This window comes from Citrus sinensis, chromosome 3, assembly GCF_022201045.2.
Source record: "Citrus sinensis cultivar Valencia sweet orange chromosome 3, DVS_A1.0, whole genome shotgun sequence".
NCBI lineage: Eukaryota > Viridiplantae > Streptophyta > Magnoliopsida > Sapindales > Rutaceae > Citrus > Citrus sinensis.
In genome coordinates, this window is record NC_068558.1 from 20,824,070 (window position 1) to 20,846,137 (window position 22,068).

Consider the following 22,068-nt stretch of genomic DNA (forward strand, 5'->3'; position numbering starts at 1 on the left):
CTGAATTAACAAATTTAAATACACGTATTCTTCTCTTCCTTCATCATCAAAAAAAGAAACTTAGTGGAAAAGAAAAAGAGTAGCAAATTTGTTACCCACGATGTTCGGGAGGAAATTTCGACAGAATCTCCCCTTAACAACAAGCATCACCTCAAATATAAGTTTAGTAATATCACTCCCAAATTATCATAAATCATGATACATACACAAATCATCACATAAAACAACCATGTAATCAAATCATCATCATATCTCAAAATCATCACTATAATCACATATCAACCATCAAAAGAATGCTCAAAATGCATGTTACTTCTCCCATTTTTGACATCATCAAAATGATATATTACTTTGTCTCCCCCTTTGGACAACAAATATGTTCAAAATGCATATTATTCAAAATAGAAGCAACTAAAACTAAGTAAAGTTGCTGAGGCAGCTCCCCCTATCAATAGTCAAGAAAAAAAGTAATAGATCAATCAAAGGCATGCAAAAGTCATAAGAGCATATTATCAACTATCCAAGCTCCATAATTACTAATCACATTTTAGAAATCAAGACAACTAAACTCATCAAAGATCTAATGTGACATTTCAATATAACTTAAAAACTTTACAAATAGGTCCACCTCTAGAGTTTCGAAGCAATACTTATTGATTTCCAAAACTTTTTAAAATTATACTATGACCCAAAACTTTATAAAATATTTCAAATAGGTTCATTTCAAGAATTTCAAAATAATACTTGTTGATCTCAAAGTTCTCAAAACTTTTTCAATTTAGACCATTAACTTGAAAATAACCAATTTTATAAAATCATTTTTCCATTAAGTATAAAACCTTTATATATATGAAAATAGTGATTTATTTAAAAAGTATGAAAAATAATTTGAGTTTTTAAAAATTTAATCATTCTTAATTTTGTTTGTTATCATCAAAATCAACATTATCGATACATATATGTTAATAATATGCTCATCTACTCAATCATAAAGAACTTTATTAGAGATACCACTCTACATCTTGGGATTGGTCACAATCAACTCAACAACCTGAAATGCCAATCTATATATCACTTTAAGTGGTACAAAGATGTATTTTTCTCCAAAGTCTTTACCAGGTCTAATGCCAATGTAGTCTATATTGGAAAGAAAAATTCATAGATGGAATATCTAAGCTAGTAACTGAGAGTCTCAAAATGAAGCTTCGAGAACACCATAGAAGAATCGTCCCATACTGTCAGTATATGTACAAGGAATTGGCTTGAGAAATCATCAAAATAGCTTAAAAATTTACAATTAGAATAAGATTAAAAAGCAGCTGCAAATGGAAAAAGCAATTAAGGCCAAAGCTCTTAGGTATTTCTCGTTTTAATATAGGCATTTAACCTAATTACTGTCAAACATAAACAAGCAGATAAAAACCATAAAATTGGATAAAAACTTTAACTGTTGCTCTAAGGCCAAAGAAGATACGCCCTTTAAAAGGAAGCAAAGATTTCAAAAGGGTAAAGGAAAAAAGAACAGGCAAAAGAAATTTAATGCAAAGAAAACTCCTGCCTTCTGATGAAGGGGGCACTCTGTTAATAGATGCCAAACATAAAAGAAAAGTTCTTTGAGTGAAGTGAAGGGTTGAAACAAACACTTCTTATACATTGATAGTGACCTAGAATAAGAACTGTTTGATTTATCCAAATCTAATGATGATGATATCATCGTCAATAACATTTTAGATGACAAAGAATAGGAGGATCCTTGCAATTGCGATTATCAAGATGAATATTGTATATGTTCTGTCTCATCTATAAATGTCTTAATTAGTGATGAAAATTTCATCTTTGACATTATAGACCAAATAACGGATCCTAAGGTCAAAAGATGATACATTTATTGATATATTGAATTTTGCAAAGAAGGCAAGCTAATTGCTACTCTATTACCAAGGTAAACTGCCTCAACAATGTCATCTTACTTTCTTTGATCTACTCTTGATAGGTCTCAAAAGGATTCCTTTTGTGAGCTATATTTTTAAGATCAAGTCCAAGATTAAACAGGTCAAAAAGGGGCTAGTCACATGCAAGCAAACAGTTCAAAGACTCTAAAAAGAACTACCATGTGATCTACAAAGAGATTTTGGCAATCAAGTATGGAATTAAAAATTTTGAATTCCATCTCATCAGCCACAAATTCCTTATCAACATGGATAATTCTTCTTTTCCCCGAATCTTTGACTTCAAGAACAAATTACTACCTGACAAGCAATTACTCAACCTCAAAACCTGGTTTGCTAAATATGATTTCACTATTCAACACATAAAAGGCAACCAAAACCTCATTCCAGACTTCCTCACCCGGCCAGCTATAAATAAACTCGCACTCATCTCCTCGATTCAAACCATTCCAGTTATAGCCATAAATCGCCAACTTCCTTTCAAAGCTCTCAACCAAAGAAATTTCCCCATGAATATCTCTTTCCAATCGGCTTACTAATTGCAAGATTTTGCAAAGAAGTTTCTTTACCGGTTTTTCTTTAATGTTCAGACTAAAAATCCTAACCGATTTCCTAATCTTTGCATGGAGCACCTATTTCTCACAGGCCTCACTCTGTCCTCTCTATCCATCTCCGAAGATGAGCTTTGGTATATGTGGTGTCTCACCACCTTGTATGCTACCAAACTAGTTTTTCCCATCAAACCAGTCGTGACTCACCTTACCACTCCAGAGTTCTCCCCAGACCTTCTAAGGATTCTTTTTGACTGGTATTCTCCCCTCACTTGGTGGCGCCAGCAACTCCACCATTTGTATACCTTTCACGGATTAGACAAAATGCCAGAACAAGAAGCTAACATGTGGACTACAGCCTTCATCGTCCACAGGCCTTATTTCCAACATCCATAAACACGAGACTATTGGACACAGGACATGGCATATAAATGGAAAACTTACCCTCATCCATATACCTTCATCCATGATACAGCGGTCACCTCCGTTCTCAAAGCCAATCTCATGGAACTTAACAATGTTCCTTCACCTGCCACAAAAATTCACCACACCTCCATTGGACCATCACACACCCTTGAAATAATTCCAAAAAAAAAGGTTGTACTCCAGGTTCAAGTTCAAGTCCTCAAGGAATCCTTGTCATGGAACAACGTCCTGACTACACGAATGTCTTATTCCAAGACGCTCAGGACCCATGGGAAGACTTTCAGTCCCTTCTCCATACTGACACTCCCCATTATATTGTCACCAACCCAGACTCTCCTGCTGCATCTACCTCACAGCACATGTCTGAAGTTGATGAAGAAAAGTATCAACAAGCTGAGGCGTATCTCAACCAGAGACAAAGGTATCGGTACAAGCGACAATATGAGACAGAAACAGGAGACGGGTCACCATAGCGCTATCCATCCACTCCATAATGACACTTTGTCGCTCTTACACAGCTTTTGATGCAACAACCCATGTGACTCCCGTTTGTCTTTTGTTAAAATCTTTGTCTGTGTGCTTTACTTTTGTTAAAGTCCTTATCGGTATGCTTTACTTTTGTTAAAGTCCTTGTCAGAATGCTTTACTTTTGTTAAAGTCCTTGTAGGTATGTTTTACCTTTGTAAAAGTCCTTATCGGCATGTTTTGCTTTCCAAAAAGGTGTGCTATGTGATATGATCATTCGAGAGGTCCTGTTCTCAATGATCCTCTATATAAGGCACCTTTGATCTCAGTTAGAGGGGAGCCAATATGAAAATAAAAGCTTAAGTTTTATACATTATGTTTCCCTAAACCTCTCTCTCTTCTAGGAATCAAAGAAATTATTTGAGTTAAAAATGATACGTTCACCTCAAATTTTCTAAACTGTGTATGCTCTGTACTTGCCTTAAGCCTAAGGATCCTGTGCATCAGAAAGGTCTTGTTTTTATCCTCCAAAACTGATTTTATAAAAATGACAGTATTTTCTCACAACGTTTACCCTCTTTGAAGGCCATGAGTGCCGAGTTTTGGGTGGTATCGTGAAAAACTATTTTCACCTATGATTTCGGATTTGGTATTAACTGGATAAGTGTATATCGGCTGGAAACCAGAACTTGCGAGCTACTGGCCCTAAGAATAGACTTCGTTCTGTTATAGATCTAGTGTAACAACGCCACGTACAACTACCCACTGGTATCAGAGCCACACCCAACGCAGCAGTGGTATCGTTAGTAACCAAATAATCATTTTGATCTCCTAGAAGAGGATTCACCAACCATGGAAACAAATACATCTTCAACTCTATCTCCTTTGTCATCTTCATCTCATATTTCCCTTTCTTCTACTCTCTCTCTTCCCAAATCATGCTCCAAACACATAGCCTCCAAAATTGAGAATCTTGTTGAATATTCTTATATTCCAGAATCTGCTCAAATCAATGAGTCCCAGTTTCCCATCATGAGCCCTTACAATCTCTACAAACAGAAAACTTCTTTCACTAGAAGTATTCGAACCCTCATCTCCACTAAAAGACCACTCCCAAAAGAATATATCCAGTCTTCTAGACTGGATCAGTATGCTCTACAAGCCTCACAAAGTGAACAATATGTCACTATGGAAATACCTTCAGATCTCATCGCCAACTAGAAACGAGGAGGATACACACACCTCCATCTTGGTGGTGTACGATTAATTCTCACTCTTCATGGTCGAAAAGGCTTACCTGTTACAACTAGAATTGCTCTCCTAGACACCAGGTTCAAGGAGTACTAACACGCTGTTGTAGGAACCGCTCTGACAACCCTTCATGCTGGCAGTGTCTTATTAACCTTTTACCCTAATTTCAACCTCTCTCTTGAGGATCTCAATCTTCCAACAACCCTTAAAGTCCAGATCCAGTTCCAAGGAGCAGAACAAACACCCACATCCAAGATTGCAACCCTCCATCATCAAATAGTGTATCGATTACAAAATCATGCACTAGATCTTCCTACACCATACACAACTTCTTATGCCTTGATGATATTGGCGGACACAGACACAATTCCAACCATCATTCAAATCCCCAAACAAATCCAGAAACAAGATTTGCTCCAACTCATGCCTCTTGAATGGCTAACCAACTATGAGCACTTTCACCAAAATTCTGAACCAGTACAAACCACAGAAGCCATATTTGACAGACGACCAAATGGTCAAGTCAAACTGTCTTTTCAAACTCCTGACTCCAAGCCCGTTTCAGACAGTCCCCAGCTTTCTTATACTGCTATGATCACAGCAGTTCAAACTGGTCAAGAAAAGAAACTTCCTATTCATGGTTTCTCATCAGAAGGGTGTCCAGTATATCCTAATAAAATCAATGGTCATTTTCTATGGGATGTTCCTGAAGCCCATATGTGCAATCCGGATTGTCCTTGCTTGGATGATACGGATATTGATGAAGAATTGGAAGTTATGCGAAGAAAGTCAAAGAAGAAGAAAAAAGCTTCTTATCCACCATCATCCTGCAAATCCTTTGCTCCACAACCTCCACCAAATCCCAAACCTCCTGTTCAACCAATCAGATCATGTCTTATGTTTTCAAGTCATTCCTATGAGGAATCATTTCCTCCACTTGAAAAACAGACAAACACACAAACCCGGGTCACCTCAAAACCTTTTGTTCAATCTCCAATTACAATCTCTAGGCAACCTGAAGAACCAAAACAGTATGAAGCTGTTTTGAATTGGCAAACCAAAAATGCAAATGCTCAAAATCATACTCTTCACCAACTCGGTAAGAAAATTGACCGTGTTGCCACTAAAGTCTCCCAGACTGAAACTAAAGTTGATTCAATCAACAGTTGTTTAGATCAGATGTATATACATCTTCAAGATCGAATTTCTGAACTAGATGCCGATCTCAGACGAATGATCAACAATCATATCTGGGGTCCAGAGTTTAATAAAAAAGAAGCTGAGATCAGAAAACTCAAAGCTGAATTGTCCAGGATTGATGCTGAAAAAACTCGACCTTCCCTTTTTACTCAACCACAACCTACACCAGTATCGCCTCCAATCTTTGACACCTATGCATCTTTCTACATGCCATCCCAACCTCAACAACCTGTTTATAATCAGTTCTTTGGTTTCTCCCACCTTCAACCAACTTCTCAACCATCTTCACCCAAAAAATCACGATCTAAAGTCAAAATCTCCGAACCACGTCCAAAGGCTACTTCCTTCTCCTCTACCTCTACAATCCCTCTAGAAGAATCACCATAAGACATTCCCGAGCCTCTTAAAAAAGATAAAAGCCCAATGGACTAGTACCATTATCATACTGTCCAGACCGAATCCTCAGATTCCTCAGACTCTTCTGAGCCTGAAATAAATAACTCATCTTCGTCTTCATCCTATGACACATCACAAGCCTCCACTGACTCTGAGTCTGAATATGCTGACATTACAGTCATATTAATGGCCATTGAAACTACAGATCCAAGTGCCTCTACTTCAACACCCATTGTTGATGACAATTCTTCTGACCAAACTTCTCAAACAGACCCAGTACCACCACCAGTTCATGACCACTCAACAAAACCATCTTCAGCATCTTGGTTTACATTTGATGACATTCCCCGTCACAAATGGGCTGCTAGACTTCAAGAATTTGCTGCTTGGATTGATCTTCAAGGTACCAAGCCTAATGCCCAACCTCAAGTCGTTCTTCGTGAATTCATGGCCTGATCCACGGGTTCTTTACGAGACTGGCTAGAAAGCTTAGGAGAATACAGACAGCTCCAATTCATGGAATCTCTGGTTGGTACAGCCCTCAATATTATTCATGAGCAATTCATCGGTGAAAAAATTGCTTCCACTGAAGCAGACAGAAAAGAATACCATCAGATGAAATGCTGTTCTCTTAAAAGACATCTTCTGGATGCTCATTACAAAAGAATGAGTATTCTATTATACAAGCTAAATGGGTTCAATGAGCCAATTGTTCTCTTAAACATGTCTTCATTGCCTCTCTTCCTCCTGAGTTACAACCCGATCTTCAAAGAAAACTTACAGCCACAAATCTGAGCATAGCTGATATCTCTCTGGGAAAGATTTTTCAAATGGCCATGTTCTCTCTTGATAAGATCTGTGAACAGAAAGAATTCTTTAAAGATCTCATGGAAGACAAAATACCCTTCTCTGAAGCTTGTAAAAAACCTCATCTCAAGATGGAGTGTAAAGATGAAAAGAAGTGTGTTTGTTCGACTAAAAAGAAAAAATATTTTCAGAAACACTTCCACAGAAAATCATCCTCCAAAAAACCTTTTCGGTATTTTAGAAAGAAAGATGTTTCTCAGTACCGAAAGAAAAAATCCAACCGTTGTTTCATCTGCAAGAAACGCGATCACTTTGCCCGAAATTGTCCTCACAAATCGGCCAAAGCTATTCGTCTTATCCAACATCTTCAACATTCTTCCCTGTTATCTGAGAATGAGGATGTCGAATCAAATTTTTCTGAACAGTCAGCCCAAGACATCAAATTGCCTTTCTTATCGCATAATCTTCAAATTCTGAAGATATTTCAGTCATCTTTACAGTTTAGACTGTTAATCATGTTTCCACTATTCCTAGACCTTCTCTCAAGATGTCCATCCTTCCTTCCAAATTCCATAAACCTATTCTTGTCATCGGGTTCATTGACACTGGTGTGGATACCAGTATGATTGATCCTTCTGTTCTCCCCTCCGACTGTTGGGAACATCATTCCAAGCTCTTCCGAGCAGTTAATGGTGAAATCTTTGAAACCACTTTGATTATCAAAAAACCCATTAGTATTCAATTCTTTCCGAATTGTATAATTTGGAAAAAGATTATAGCCTCCAAACTTCCAGATAAAGATTTACTTATAGGTTTTGACATTCTTCATTTAGTTAAAAACTTATTCCTCACTAATTCTAGAGTTCGCTATAAACAGATGTTCTTGCCTTATACAGATACACTACGTCTGTATACACTTTCTTAAACACAATCTCCATACAGTCAAATCTCACAAAAGCTCTTAGAGTTCTGTCCAGAAAACCATTCACAGTTCCATCATCCTGCACCTCTTTGGAAAAATGAACAATTTTTCATTCACCTTCCTTTTAAACTCAACGAAGACATAAACCCCACAAAAGCCTCACACCCGGGTATGTCTCCTTCAGATCTCTTGCTTGCTAAGCAAGAATGTTCTCAGTTACTTCAACAAGGTCTTATTGAGTTTACTGATTCAGATTGGGCTTGTCAAGCCTTTTATGTTGAAAACCGATCTGAATTAGTTCGTGGAAAAAAGAGATTAGTCATTGATTACCTGCCACTCAATTCTTTTCTTAAAGATGATAAGTTTCTCCTTCTAAAAATCCAGACCCTGTTTGTCCATCTTCAAGGGGCTCGTATCTTTTCTAAGTTTGATTTAAAAGCTGGTTTTTGGCAACTTGGTATTTCACCAGTTGACCGTCACAAAACTGCCTTTTGCATCCCTGATACCCATTACCAATGGACGGTTATGCCTTTTGGTCTCAAAGTCACTCCCTCCTTATTTCAAAAAGCCGTGACAAAAATCTTTAGTCCTATTCTCCATCATGCATTGGTCTACATTGACGATATCTTGTTATTTTCTTCTGACCATGAGAGCCACTAGAAGCTCCTTTTGGATTTCTTTCACATTGTGCAAGCACATGGCATCATGCTTTCCGAAAAGAAAAGCAGCATAGGAAAGGAATCAATTGACTTTCTTGGCATGGTGATTAAAGACGGCCAGTATCAGCCTGGTCCCGATATTGCAATCGAATTACTAAAGTTTCCTAACACACATCTCAACAGAAAGCAGATACAACAATTCCTCGGAATTGTTAATTATGTCATGATTTTATCCCAAAAGTTGCAATCCACACCAGCCAGCTGTCACGCATGCTCAAAAAACAGTGCCCTCCATGGGGCCCTGCTCAGACAGAAGCTATCAAGCAGCTAAAGGTGATAGCACAATCACCTCCTCCACTCCAAATTCCCACAAGTGGACAACGCATCCTCCAGACTAATGCCAGCGATGATTCTTGGAGTGCCATTCTTCTCGAAGACATCAATGGCGTGCGTCATTTCTATGCACATGCAAGCGGACATTTCAAAGACTCTGTTAAGGTTAATAACTAGAGCTAGGCATCAGATTCGGTTCAGATAAATCTAATCCGTCTTAACCAAGTAAATTTAAATCAGATTTGGATTTAGCATTATCTCTGGTCGCATATAATTTGTGCCATCTAATCAAAATTGATTTAGAGCTGATCGGGTCGGTTCATCGAAATAATCCAATGACATTCAACAACTTATTACAAAAATTAAAATAAATAAATATAAAAGCACAAAAACAAAATCCCAAATTCAAAATGAAAACCTAATTCCAAAACATCAGCCATGCTTTTCCGCACCCAAGACATCAATCTACACAAAACAACATCGACGTTCAACCACCACGACTTTGACATCTAGATGACACAACCTAAACAATCCCAATCACCACGACATTTTTGATGACGCAACCCAAACGATCCCGGCAACATCTTGATTGACGCTGATGTCCATTCGTCGTATAATGCTTGAGGTCCTTGAGGAGAATATACTCATCTTTTGTCTTGATTCTTTATGTTTTTGTTATTTAATACACTTATTGAAATGTTTTTTCAAACAACACTAGATTGGTCAATTGACTTGAGAAAAGGTAACAATAGTCATACTGAGAGCTTATTTATTAAATTAGATGTTGTGTTGATGACTAAATGGATAGTGAGTCTTTGTAGTTTATGGAAATGTATTTTCGTAACATATATTATTTGGAATTTTCTTATTAAATTAGATAGCCATTTGTTCCTTCCCTAATTTTCATTGCTTTGTATTCTTCCTTTTATTTAACAATCCGAATTCAAAATACCACTAAAAGTCGAACTCATCCGAACTAATCCAAATTCACATTTATTCGGATTAGATTTGATGTTCGAATTAGAATTAAATGGATCTTTTCTCAATTCAAACCATCCAAAATCCGATCAGATTCATCCAAATCCGATTTGAATCAAAAGTTTCCCAGCTCTATTAATAACCTTGAGTTGAAGTGTGAATGAGGAAGACGAAGATGGAGCTAAAGGTGAAGAAGAGAATGCCAATGTGTACAAGATGTGGATGAAAAGAAACTAGAATCCTCGCATATATTAAAAGCTTTAATAAGTAAATCCAAATTGGAGAAATCACCTGAATGGATAAAACTATCAATTTTATAGAGAAGCAATCAAGAATAACAACTTTAGACAAGACAATGACTCAAAAGTGATATTCAAGAGTCATAATAAGGGTGGTAGAAGATTAAATCTTTGATGATGTAGCTTTAATCAATTCAGGAGCTTATTTGAATTGTATTGCAAAAGGTTGATTCGGTCAAAGTTTTTTTTTTCAAAAATTGCCTAAGTTTTGAATACTGCTGATAGAAGCAAATTGCTTGTAGATTACAAGCTTTAGGGTAATGGTTTGTTCTCGAGAAATATGCCTTGAGACCCCCTTCATTATGGCAAAATATCTCCCCCAATGGTACGATCGATCTCAAAACCTTAAACTTTCTGATGCACAAGGTCCTTTAATGAGGGGAGTGCAGAGCATACTCGTTAAAAGAAATTGAAGTGAACTATTATGAGAGCCTGTTGTCTTTCTTAGGAAATAAAGGAAAAAGGGAGGTTTTTTAGAAAGTCATGATATATGAAAACTTGGATTATTATTTCTCCAAATTTAAGCTGCTTACAACTGAGCATGAATTCTCCTTATATAGGAAAATTCAAGAGAGGAGGACGAGACATGCCTTATCCTCTTTTTGGAAATCAAAAGTAAAAAGCAAAAGATTCCCGGCAGGACAGGACCCCTGTCTTTTAATCTTTAGCCAAAAGTAAAAGCAAAAGGAAGATGCCTTAAAGTAAAGATAAAGTAAAGCAAATGCTTTGCTTTTACGAAAGTAAAAGCAATTATTACAAAATACTTTAAAAACTGTGTGAGGGAGATAAGTTGTCAACCTCACTGTCAACTTCAGCAAATGGTTCTTTCCACCAAGGCAGGTTCTCATAATATTGTCGGGTAGGTGAGTCTGTTGGTGGAACTGTGCTTGTGGAAGGAGCATGTGATGCTTCTATAGGATGCAGGATTGAGGTGAATTCTTCCCATGGATCCTGTGAATCTTGGAAGAGAATATCTGTGAAATTAGGCTTTCGTTCTTTGATCAAAATTCCAGAGGGAGGAGGGTTACTGGATGAAGGTGACCTGGTGGTAGGGATAACCATGAGTTCATGTTGTGGTCCAAGGGAGATGTACTGTATGTCAGTAGGGGTAGACTAGGCATTGTTTAATTCAAAGAGGTATTGTTTCAGGGTAGAGACAAGGTTTGGATCATGATTTAGAGGAAAACTATGAGGAGCAGTCTTCCATTCATAAGCTTGATCCTGAGTCCAAAAACTTTTGGTAACTAGGTGCTGGAAGTATGGACGATGGACAATAAAGACTGAGGTGAACTGTTCTCCTTCTTGGTCAGGGAGGAGATTGATATGGTGGCGCTTGATGATGAAGTTAAGTTGTTTTCTCCACCAAGATAAGGGGGGAAACCACTCAAAAAGAGTCCATGTGAGAGAATGGGCTTGATTTGGATCTATGAGACACTGAAACATTGGTTGGATAGGAAAGATGAGTTTGGTGGCATACAAGACTATGAGACACCATAGATACCACAGTTCATCTTCTGTGATATCCCTGGAAGGATTAATCATCATACCTGTAAGGAAAAGGTGATCCGAATGGAAGCTTGGAAATTCAGACAGTTGGGTGCGATATATGTTCATGAAGTATCTGAAAATAAATTTCTTTACAAAATCTTGGATTTGGTAGGGACTGGAGAAAGTGAGGTTATAAGGAAAAGACTTTTTTGTCAAGGCTGTGTTGGATAGAGTAGGAGTCATGAAGATAACTGGGACTAGAACAAAGGAGGATTTTAGGGATGAAGATGAAGGTCGGGATAAGAGATCAGGGATGAAGTTCTGGTCTCCTTTTATGTGCTGGACTGTGAAGTCATATTTCAAGAACCAAGTTTTGAGACGGAGAAGATGGTTGGTTGGGAGAACCTTATTTTTAAATTTAAGGATTTTTGGAAATGAGGAACTGTCTAACCAGACAAGGAAATTATGGACAATAAGATGAAATTCAAATTTTTTAATTCCATATTTAATGGCTAGGGTTTCTTTGTAGATCACATGGTAGTGTTTCTCTGACTCATTGAATTGTCCACTAGCATGGGCACAGTAAAATTCTTTATCATCATGTTTTTCTAAAAGAATGGCTCTCCAGTATTCATCACTTGCATCAGTCTGAAGAATACGCTGACCATCAGTGGGGATTCTCAATGGAGAAGGATGCTGAGCAATGTGCTTGAGATGTTGGACAGCAGTAGTCTAAGGGGGGCCCCATGGCGGGGCTGTTTTCTTTAGCATCTTTGAAAGCTGGCTAGTGTGAACCACTACATGTGTAAAGAATTCCCGAAGGTAATTGATGATACCTAGGAATTGCTAAATCTGCTTTTTTGACAAATGTTCATCTGGGAAATGCATGAGTTTCTTGGCAATATGTGGACCAGGACTATAGTATCCATCTTTTAGTGTCATGCCAAGAAAGGTAACAATGTTTTGGCCTAAGATACTTTTTTCGTCAGACAACATTATGTCATATGTGTCCACTATCTTGAGAAAGTGGGAAAGTAATTTTTGATGGGAATCATGATCTTTTGAGAATAATAGCACGTCATATATATAGACAAGTGCGTGATGAAAGATAGGTTCACATATCTTGATCATGGGCTTTTGGAAAAGTGGGGGGGCTACCTTGAGGCCAAATGGCATTACTTTCCGTTGGTAATGGGCATTTGGAATGCAAAAAGCTGTTTTAGGTCTGTCATCAGGGTGGATTCCTAATTGCTAGAAACCTGCTTTAAGGTCAAATTTTGAGAAGACATTACCATCTCGGATATGAACAAATAAGGATTGGATTTTTGGCAAGGGGAACTTATCATCTCTAAGAAAATAGTTGAGAGGCTGGTAATCAATAGCAAGGCGTTTTTTGCCTCTAACTATTTCAAACATTTTTTCCACATAAAAGGCTTGACAAGCCCATTCTAAATCTATGGGCTCAATAAGTCCTTGTTTTAGCAACTGAGAACATTCTTTTTGGGCTAGTTTTAGGTCGGTTGGAGTCATTCTTGGATGAGTAGCCGTGATTGGGTTTCTTAAAAGGGAACTTGATGAAGAAGCTTTCATTTTTCCATAAAGAGGAAGGATGAAAGAACAAATTATGACTCTCTGGACAATACGGAAGAAAATGGGATTTAAAAGGATCATAAGAAGGAGGAGAGTTTGAGATTGAGAACAATCTCAGGATATCCGTATAAGGTTGAAATATTTATTTATAACGGATTCCAGAACCTGTTATATGAAGCTTTTTAACCAGGTGAAGAATATCAAACTCGATTAAAAGATCTTTGTCAAGAAGATTGGATCCAACAAGTTTAATCCAAAAAACACATCCTGGAAAGAAATGAATACCAATGGGTTTTTTGGTAATCAGACTTGTATGAAACAGTTCTCCATTAGCCGCTTTGAAATATTATGTGTGCTTTTCCCAAAAATGGGATAGGAGAATTGAAGGATTAAGCATGCTCTTTAGAGCTCCGGTATCAATAAATCCTATGATGGGAATTGGTTTGTCAAATCTTCCAGGGAGAAGGTGGATCTTGATTGAATGGATAGGAATGAATGGTTGGACTTTCTAGATTTGCTTAACAGTTTGAATTACAGAAACATTCTCAGACTCAGAGTGATCTTCTGTTTCAGCAAGGACAAAGGCTGTTTGTTCATCATATTCTTCTTGTTCAGAGAAGAAGGATTCAACATCATCACTTTCTAAAAGTAACATGGAACCTTGGAGATACTCAATAAGCCTGACTGATTTTGAAGGTCGGTGTAACGCCACAAATTCCCATATATATTAAATTATGGAAATTGGGCTTTCATTGAGAATTATGGGTGGCCTAAAACCCTTATTAAGAGATTATTTATGAGATAATTTTGGAAAATGGTTATTTTTCCTTATTAAATAGGGTTTCTTAAGATCCCCTATAAATGCATACTTTTTCCCCTTCCATAACCCTAAGTTCACAACGTTTATTCTTCTTCTCTGCTGCTCTTTACGCTCCTACCCAAATCTTAGGATTCAAACCTTTGTTTAGGAGAGAATCAAAGCGACGGGTAAGTTATTCTCCCTATTCTCAACAGATTTCTAATCACTCTATCTAGCTAGGGTTTATATTGGCACGATTCTAAATGGTTGTAGATCATAATGCATGATTTAGAATATATTTAGGCTTTGTTTAGGGTTTTGATTTATTATGAGTTTAGTTAATCAATCCTTGACGCATTAAGCACAGGATAATTCTGGACAGCATGAGTATCTCGAATTTAAAGCTATATTTTCTGAATGAATTGTCTTATAAAATTTATATTTCTGAAAACTAGACATGTAGGGCTTCTTGATTAAATTTTATTTCATTAAATCCGACTTCGTTTTCAATTTTATATGTATTTTAGAAATAGAAACCACTACACTGGAAAACTGCGATTCCAGTATTGTGATCGGATTCACAAGACTATTTGTACCATCAAATGAACTCGAAAAATTTTGAAAGTTTATATGTAGGTTAATATATGTGTCTAGGATTCCCAGTTTTAATTTCATAATTTTCTGATTAGTATTTTATTTTATAAAAAAATCATGGAACCCGTTTTGTTTAGTTTAGATTATGTGAAAACAATTTCGAAATTGCTGAGAAGTAAATAGTTTTTAAAATGTTTTTGATATCGTATCCTCTTGTAAATTTTACATGGGGTACTCATGGATGTCTAGAATAGTTCCATAGGATATTATATCATTCTGAATCTTAGATTAAGAGTTAAAATTCTGAGAATCAGACCTGTACGGGTATGAATTAGAAAATCAGATTCTTAGAATAAGTTATTGATTGTCATATATTGTATTTGTTTAAGGTATTGAAGGTGATTGAGGCTCTTAGAAGCTTAGAGGTGTGTTTATTCATTCATTTGTCGAGGTAAGTAACTTCATTCCTAATGTATTGGATATGTATAAGTATTTTGATATTATTATTATAAGTATAAATGTTTTTATACTACTTAAAGGATTAATTGATTTTGATAACAAAATTAGTTTTATGTAAATGTTTTCAAACCTAAATTCTTTTTAACAAAGTATTTTATAAATACTTTTTAATATGTAAATGATTTTATGACATGACAACCTTTTATGATTTTATCTTTAAAATGTTGTGCAAGCCTAAATTATTGATATGAACTTTTATGAAACTGGTACGAATGTTTTGTACCTATGTTTGATTTCAATTATTGATGATTGTATGAGATTCTTAATGTTTTGGCTTATTGTCCATAGTTATTCTGATTCTGATTCTGATTCTGATTCTGATTCTGATCGTAATATACGATATATCTGTCTGGACCAGTACTAGGTTTCTGTTTGAGTGTGCACACGATATTCTGATTCTATTTCTGGCCGGGTCACCGGGACTATAGGTGACACTATGTGACAAGAGCTAACATTTTGTTTTCTGTATACGTATTATATGATTTGCTTTGTAAGTAAATATGCTTTTGAATATTCTGAATTATTAAGAATTTATGTTATTTATCGTGATATATCGTTTTATGAAATTTATGGATTATGATATATGTTTTAAACAAAAGAAGGCTTGCAATATTTTTTTTTGTATCGATAGGCCTAGTATGTTAGAAATGGTTTTACTTACCGAGTTGACTGCTCACCCCTCGTCATTACTTTTTGCAGATTAAGTTTCTTTGAGAGGGGCGCTTAGCTTTGGAGTTAGTAATTTTCTGTTTCCGTTGCTATTCGAATTAGAGGAGGAATAGACTTGTGTTTCTATTTAGTTATTTCTGTTATGAACATGTAATTTGGAGTTTGAGACTTTTGTTATTATTTTTATGTCCTCGGGAGAGATTATTTAGTATTAGACGTTTGAATTTTTTGGATTCAATTTGAATAAGAATTGGAGGTATTTCAATTTGAAACTTATGAGTAAAGATTATGATTTGTGAGTAACCTCCTTCTTTACGTGCTCCACACGTGTTAGATTTGGGGTGTTACAGTCGGTTTGGATAATTTCTTATCAAATGCCCTTTCTTTTTGCAAATAAAACAACGACTGCTTTTGGATTTAGAGGACTGGTCAGGGTTCTTTTTTTTTTTCTGAAGAATCGATAAGGCTTTTTAGATCTGAAAGAGTTTTGGCTTTTCTTATCTGAATTCCGGAATTTTTAGAAATGAGATTTCTTTAGGTTGAACAAGTGCAATCTTTTTCTCCTTTGCACTTAATAGAAAGATGGGATTTTTTACAAGCACTTCTGAAAGACTGCTTGTTTTCCATGAGGTCTTTGAAGAATTCCTTCTGTTCACAAAGTTTTTCTAGACAATTGACTGCTAACTAGTAGATTTTCCCGAAGGAGAAGTTGACTATGCCCAACTGGTGGATTGTGAACTGTCTCTGAAGCTCTGGCTGTATCTCTTTCGGAAGAGATGCTACAAAGACATGCTTCAATGAGGGATCATTAAAGCCGTTGAGTTTGTAATACATTGTAGACATTCTCTTATAGTGAAAATCTAGATCTTTTATCTGGAGAGAACAACACTTCATTAAATGAAACTCTCTTCTTATTTGTTCATTATTAGTTGTAGCTTCTCCAAGAAATTGCTCATAAATTACTCTAAGGACTTGCGAAATTTCCGTTTGGATCAGCTGGAGTTGTCCGTATTGTCCTAGACTTTCAAACCAATCCCTTAAGGATCTCGTAGAACTGAACTCTTTAAGGATTGTTTGAGCATCTGAACATCAATCCAAACAGAAAATTCTTGAAACCTGGATGGCCTTTTTACTTTTAGAATGTCATCAAAAGTAAATCATGGGTTGTTTGATGGTTTAGTGAAAGAATTTTCTTGGTGAGGTGCTGTAGGATTGGTATATGAATCTGCTTCGTCAACTATTGGTGTTTAAGGGGGTGAGAAAGAAGAATGATCATTTGACCCTGTTGATGGTTGGGCCATAAAAAGCTTAGAGGCATCAGCTAATTCTTTTTTAGAGTCTAAAGAAGTAAATGATTTTTCATCTGTGGAGGTTTCTTCTGTTTCTGAAAGGTGTGGTAGAATTTGGGATGAATATTGGTGCATAGATTCTTTGTTCTTCTGGGTTGGTTGAGGTTCTCGAGGCAATTCTGGAGAGTTTTCTGGATCTAGGACCGTTGAAGTTGGATGATAGGCTAGAGCTGATTGGGCCTTAGTGGGCTTGGGTTGTGGCTTAGAATGAGCAAGAGTTGGAGTGTGTTTGAGATGAGACAGGCCAAAGAATTCGGCATAGTCTACAAGTTGTCTAGAGCTGGATGGTGTGTAGAAAGATTGGTATGTACTAAAGGTTGGTGTGTGCAAAGGCAATGCAGGAGATTTTGCAAACAAAGAAAGTTGTTGTTTGTCTGCATCAATCCTGGCAAGTTCAGCTTTTAACTTCCTAATCTCTGCTTCATTTTGATTGAATTCTTGGCCCCAATATATGTTTTGGGTCATGAACCGAAGATCTAAATCAAGTTGGGTAACTCAATTTTGCATGTCAAGATACATATGTTCCAACTAAGATGTAATATTGTCTACCTTTGTGTCTATCTGCTTGACCTGAAATGCCACTTTCTCAATTTTTTCATCAAGGGATCTGAAAGCTAAATTCTAAGCTCTGGCATTTTGAGTTTGCCAATTTAGAATAGTTTCAAAAGGTTTTAGTTCTTCAAGTTGGCCATTCGGAGTAACTGGAGAGTGGATAAAAGGTTTGGTAGTAACCTTTGTCTAGGGATCAGTTTATTTTTCTAGGGTAGGGAAATGTTCTTGGTAAAAACTTGAAGAGAACATCATACATGACTGGATGGGTGTTGAATAAAGAATAGGTTGATTTGCTTCTTGTTTGCCAATTTAGAATAGTTTCAAAAGGTTTGAGTTCTTCAAGTTGGCCATTCGGAGTAACTGGAGAGTGGATAAAAGGTTTGGTAGTAACCTTTGTCTAGGGATCAGTTTATTTTTCTAGGGTAGGGAAATGTTCTTGGTAAAAACTTGAAGAGAACATCATACATGACTGGATGGGTGGCTGAACATTGTTGAGTTCCATTAGGTATGACTTGATAACAGAGGTAACAGATGTATCATGGATTAAGGTATAAGGATGAGGACAAGTTTTCCATTCATAGGCCATATCTTGTGTCCCAAAGTCTCTTGTTTCTACTTTTTGATTCTATACTTGACCGCCAAAATCTCTTTGTATATCACATGGTAATTCTTTTCAGAGTCTTTGAATTGTCCACTTGCATGTGCACAAAAGTGACGTACACCATTTATCTCTTCCAGAAGGATGCACTCCAGTAATCATCACTGGCATCAGTTTGTAGAATGTGTTGTCCAGTTGTGGGAATTCGGAGAGGAGGGGGTGACTGGGCTATCACAGACCTTGTTTGTCCATCTTCAAGGAGCTCGTATCTTCTCTAAATTTGATTTAAAAGCTGGTTTTTGGCAACTTAGTATTTCACCAGTTGACCGTCACAAAACTGCCTTCTGCATCCCTGATGCCCATTATCAGTGGACTGTTATGCCTTTTGGTCTTAAAATAGCTCCTTCATTATTTCAAAAAGCCATGACAAAAATCCTCAATCATGTTCTTCATCATGCTTTTGTCTACATTGATGATATCTTATTATTTTCCTCTGACCATGCTTTCTCAAAAGAAAACCAGTATAGCAAAAGAATCAATTGACTTTCTTGGCATGGTGATTAAAGATGGCCCTTACCAACCTAGTCCACACATTGTAACTGAATTATTAAAGTTTTTGGACACACATCTCAACAAAAAGTAGATCCAACAATTCTTTGGAATTGTTAATTATGTCTGTAATTTCATCCCTAAAGTTGCAATCCACACAAACCAGCTGTCCTGCATGCTAAAAAAACAGTGCCCTCCATGGGGACCAGCACAAACAGAAGCTGTCCAACAACTAAAGGTGATAGCCCAGTCACCTCCTCCTCTCTGAATTTTTACAACTGGACAACGCATTCTGCAAACCGATGTTAGTGATGATTACTGGAGTGCCATCCTTCTTAAAGAGATAAATGGTGTACAGCACTTATGTGCACATGCAAGTGGACAATTCAAAGACTCTGAAAAGAATTACCATGTGATCTACAAAGAGATTTTGGCGATCAAGTATGAAATCAAAAAGTTTGAATTTCATCTAATCAGCCATAAATTCCTTATCAACATGGACAACTCCTCTTTTTCCCGAATCGTTGACTTCAAAAATAAGTTTCTCCCTGACAAACAGTTGCTCAGCCTCAAAAATTGATTTGCTAAATATGATTTTACTGTCCCACACATAAAAGGCAAACAGAACCTCATCCCAGACTTCATGTTCCTGCACAATATGAAAGAAATCCAAAAGGAGCTTCTGGTGGCTCTCATGGGAAAATAATAAAATATCATCAATGTACACCAAAGCATGATGGCTTTTTAAAATAATGAAGGAGCTACTTTAAAACCAAAAGACATAACAGTCCACTAATAATGGGCATCAGGGATGCAAAAGGTAGTTTTGTGACAGTCAACTGGTGAAATACCAAGTTGCCAAAAACCAGTTTTTAAATCAAATTTAGAGAATATACGAGCCCCTTGAAGATAGACAAATAAGGTCTGAATTTTTAGAAGGGGGAACTTATCATCTTTAAAGAAAGAATTAAGTGGCTGGTAATCAATAACTAACCTCTTTTTTCCACGAACTAATTCAGAATGTTTTTCAACATAGAAGGCTTGACAAGCCCAATCTGAGTCAGTAGATTCAATGAGACCTTGCTGAAGCAACTGAGAACATTCTTGTTGTTGAGTGTTAGAAAATGTATATTTATAAAGGAGAAAATTATTATTTTACACTTCAAGTTCCACTAACATTCCTACTTTTATGTATTTAAATTTCTTGTCATTTAATTATGTGTATTGTATTATAATTAAGTATTTTATGTATTTTAGGGGCATCATAGTCATTTCACAATGAACGAGAGATCAGACGGCAAAATGGAGATCACTTTTGAACTCAGGACGATCAAAAACCTTAGGAAGAACATAAAAGAAAAAATGGCACTGTTCACATGTACGATACTGTCTACGTTACTATTCACGACACTGTTCACATTGACGGATCGATGACGTGGCATTGACCGATGATGTGGCATTGACTGATGAGGTGACACGATCCTGTTGGACTAAAATTCTTATGTACTGCTGATGGTGACGTCGCAGCATATCAGTGGACCAAAAATCTCGCATACGGTACATGCATTACACAGGATTATTTTCAACCAATCCACGTCACTGTTCAAGCTAGGTCAAACCGTGTTACTGTTCAAATCGCGTGGTCAAACCGCATACTATTGACTGATGACGTGGCGCAATCTTAAGCATCCAAACTTTTTTTAATCCGATGGTTATAATTTACTCAATTTATCTATAAAAAGGGGGCCTCCCCCTCTAATTTGATAGTTCGGAATCCATTTTTGGGATCCATTTTCTGTAATTCCTTCTCCATCTTGTATTTTATACGTATTTTAATAAATTCTCATTTTGCCCCTAGTTCAATTATGAGTAGCTAATTTTCTTTCAAGCTTGGGTTGAAAGTGAAGTCTCAACATGTGTCATGGGCTTTATTTGGTAAATTTATTTTCTTTTCCCCTCTAATTTTTGTGGATAATTTGACTTTTCGTCGACAAATAATAATAATCTTGTCTAGATACCGCCCTGGTTACACCGGCTCCCTAGTATAAGGTTGTTATTATTTGGCACGATAAGTCCTTAGCACCATATTGATTAGAGTGTGGTTCATGAGTTGTGGATTCCCCCCTCATGATTTAATTGGCATTAATAAGGAATATTTAGCCCATGGTGCATGTTGATGTGGATCCAGATACCCAAGTACATCAATTTAATAGATTTTCACTTCAATTTATTCTTGCCATCTTAATTCGAATTTTAGGATAATCCAAATCATTTTCACCACAAATCCAACCACCCATTTAGAAAATTAATTTTACACACAATTAAAATCCACCTCCTCGTGGGATCGACACTCGTCACCATTGATCTATACTACAATAGATTCGTGCACTTGCAAGTTCAATGAAATTTGCACAACACTTACTTAGCAATAGAAGGTCGGAAGGAGACATACCCGTGTGTGATGCTTTGGTGGGGTTGATGTCTTCGTTAAGCTTGAAAGGAAGGTGAATGAAGAATTGTTCATTTTTCCAAAGAGGTGAAGGGTGGTGGAACTGTGAATGGTTTTCTGGACAAAACTCTAGAAACTTCTGTGAAATATGACTGTATGGAGATGGTGTTTCTGAAAGTGCATACAGGCGTAATGTATCTGTATACGGTAAGAACATTTGCTTGTAGCGAACTCCAGAACTGGTGAGGAATAGGTTTTTAACCAAATGGAGAATGTCAAAACCTATAAGTAAATCTTTATCTGGAAGTTTGAATGCTACAATCTTTTTCCAAATTATGCAATTTGGAAATAATTGAATACCAATGGGTTTTTTGGTAATCAAAGTGGTTTCAAAAGTTTCTCCATTAACTGCTCAGAAACGTTTCAAGTATGTTTCCCAACAATGAGAGGGAAGGACAGAAGGATCAATCATACTGGTATCTGCACCAGTGTCAATAAACCCGATGACAGGAACAGGTTTATGAAATTTTGAAGGAAGGATTGACATTTTTAGAGAAGGTCTAGGAATGGTTGAAACATGGTTGACAGTTTGAACTGTAGAAATGACTGAAATATTATCAGAATCAGAAGATTCTACGATAATGAAGGCAGTCTGATCATCTTATTCTGACTGCTC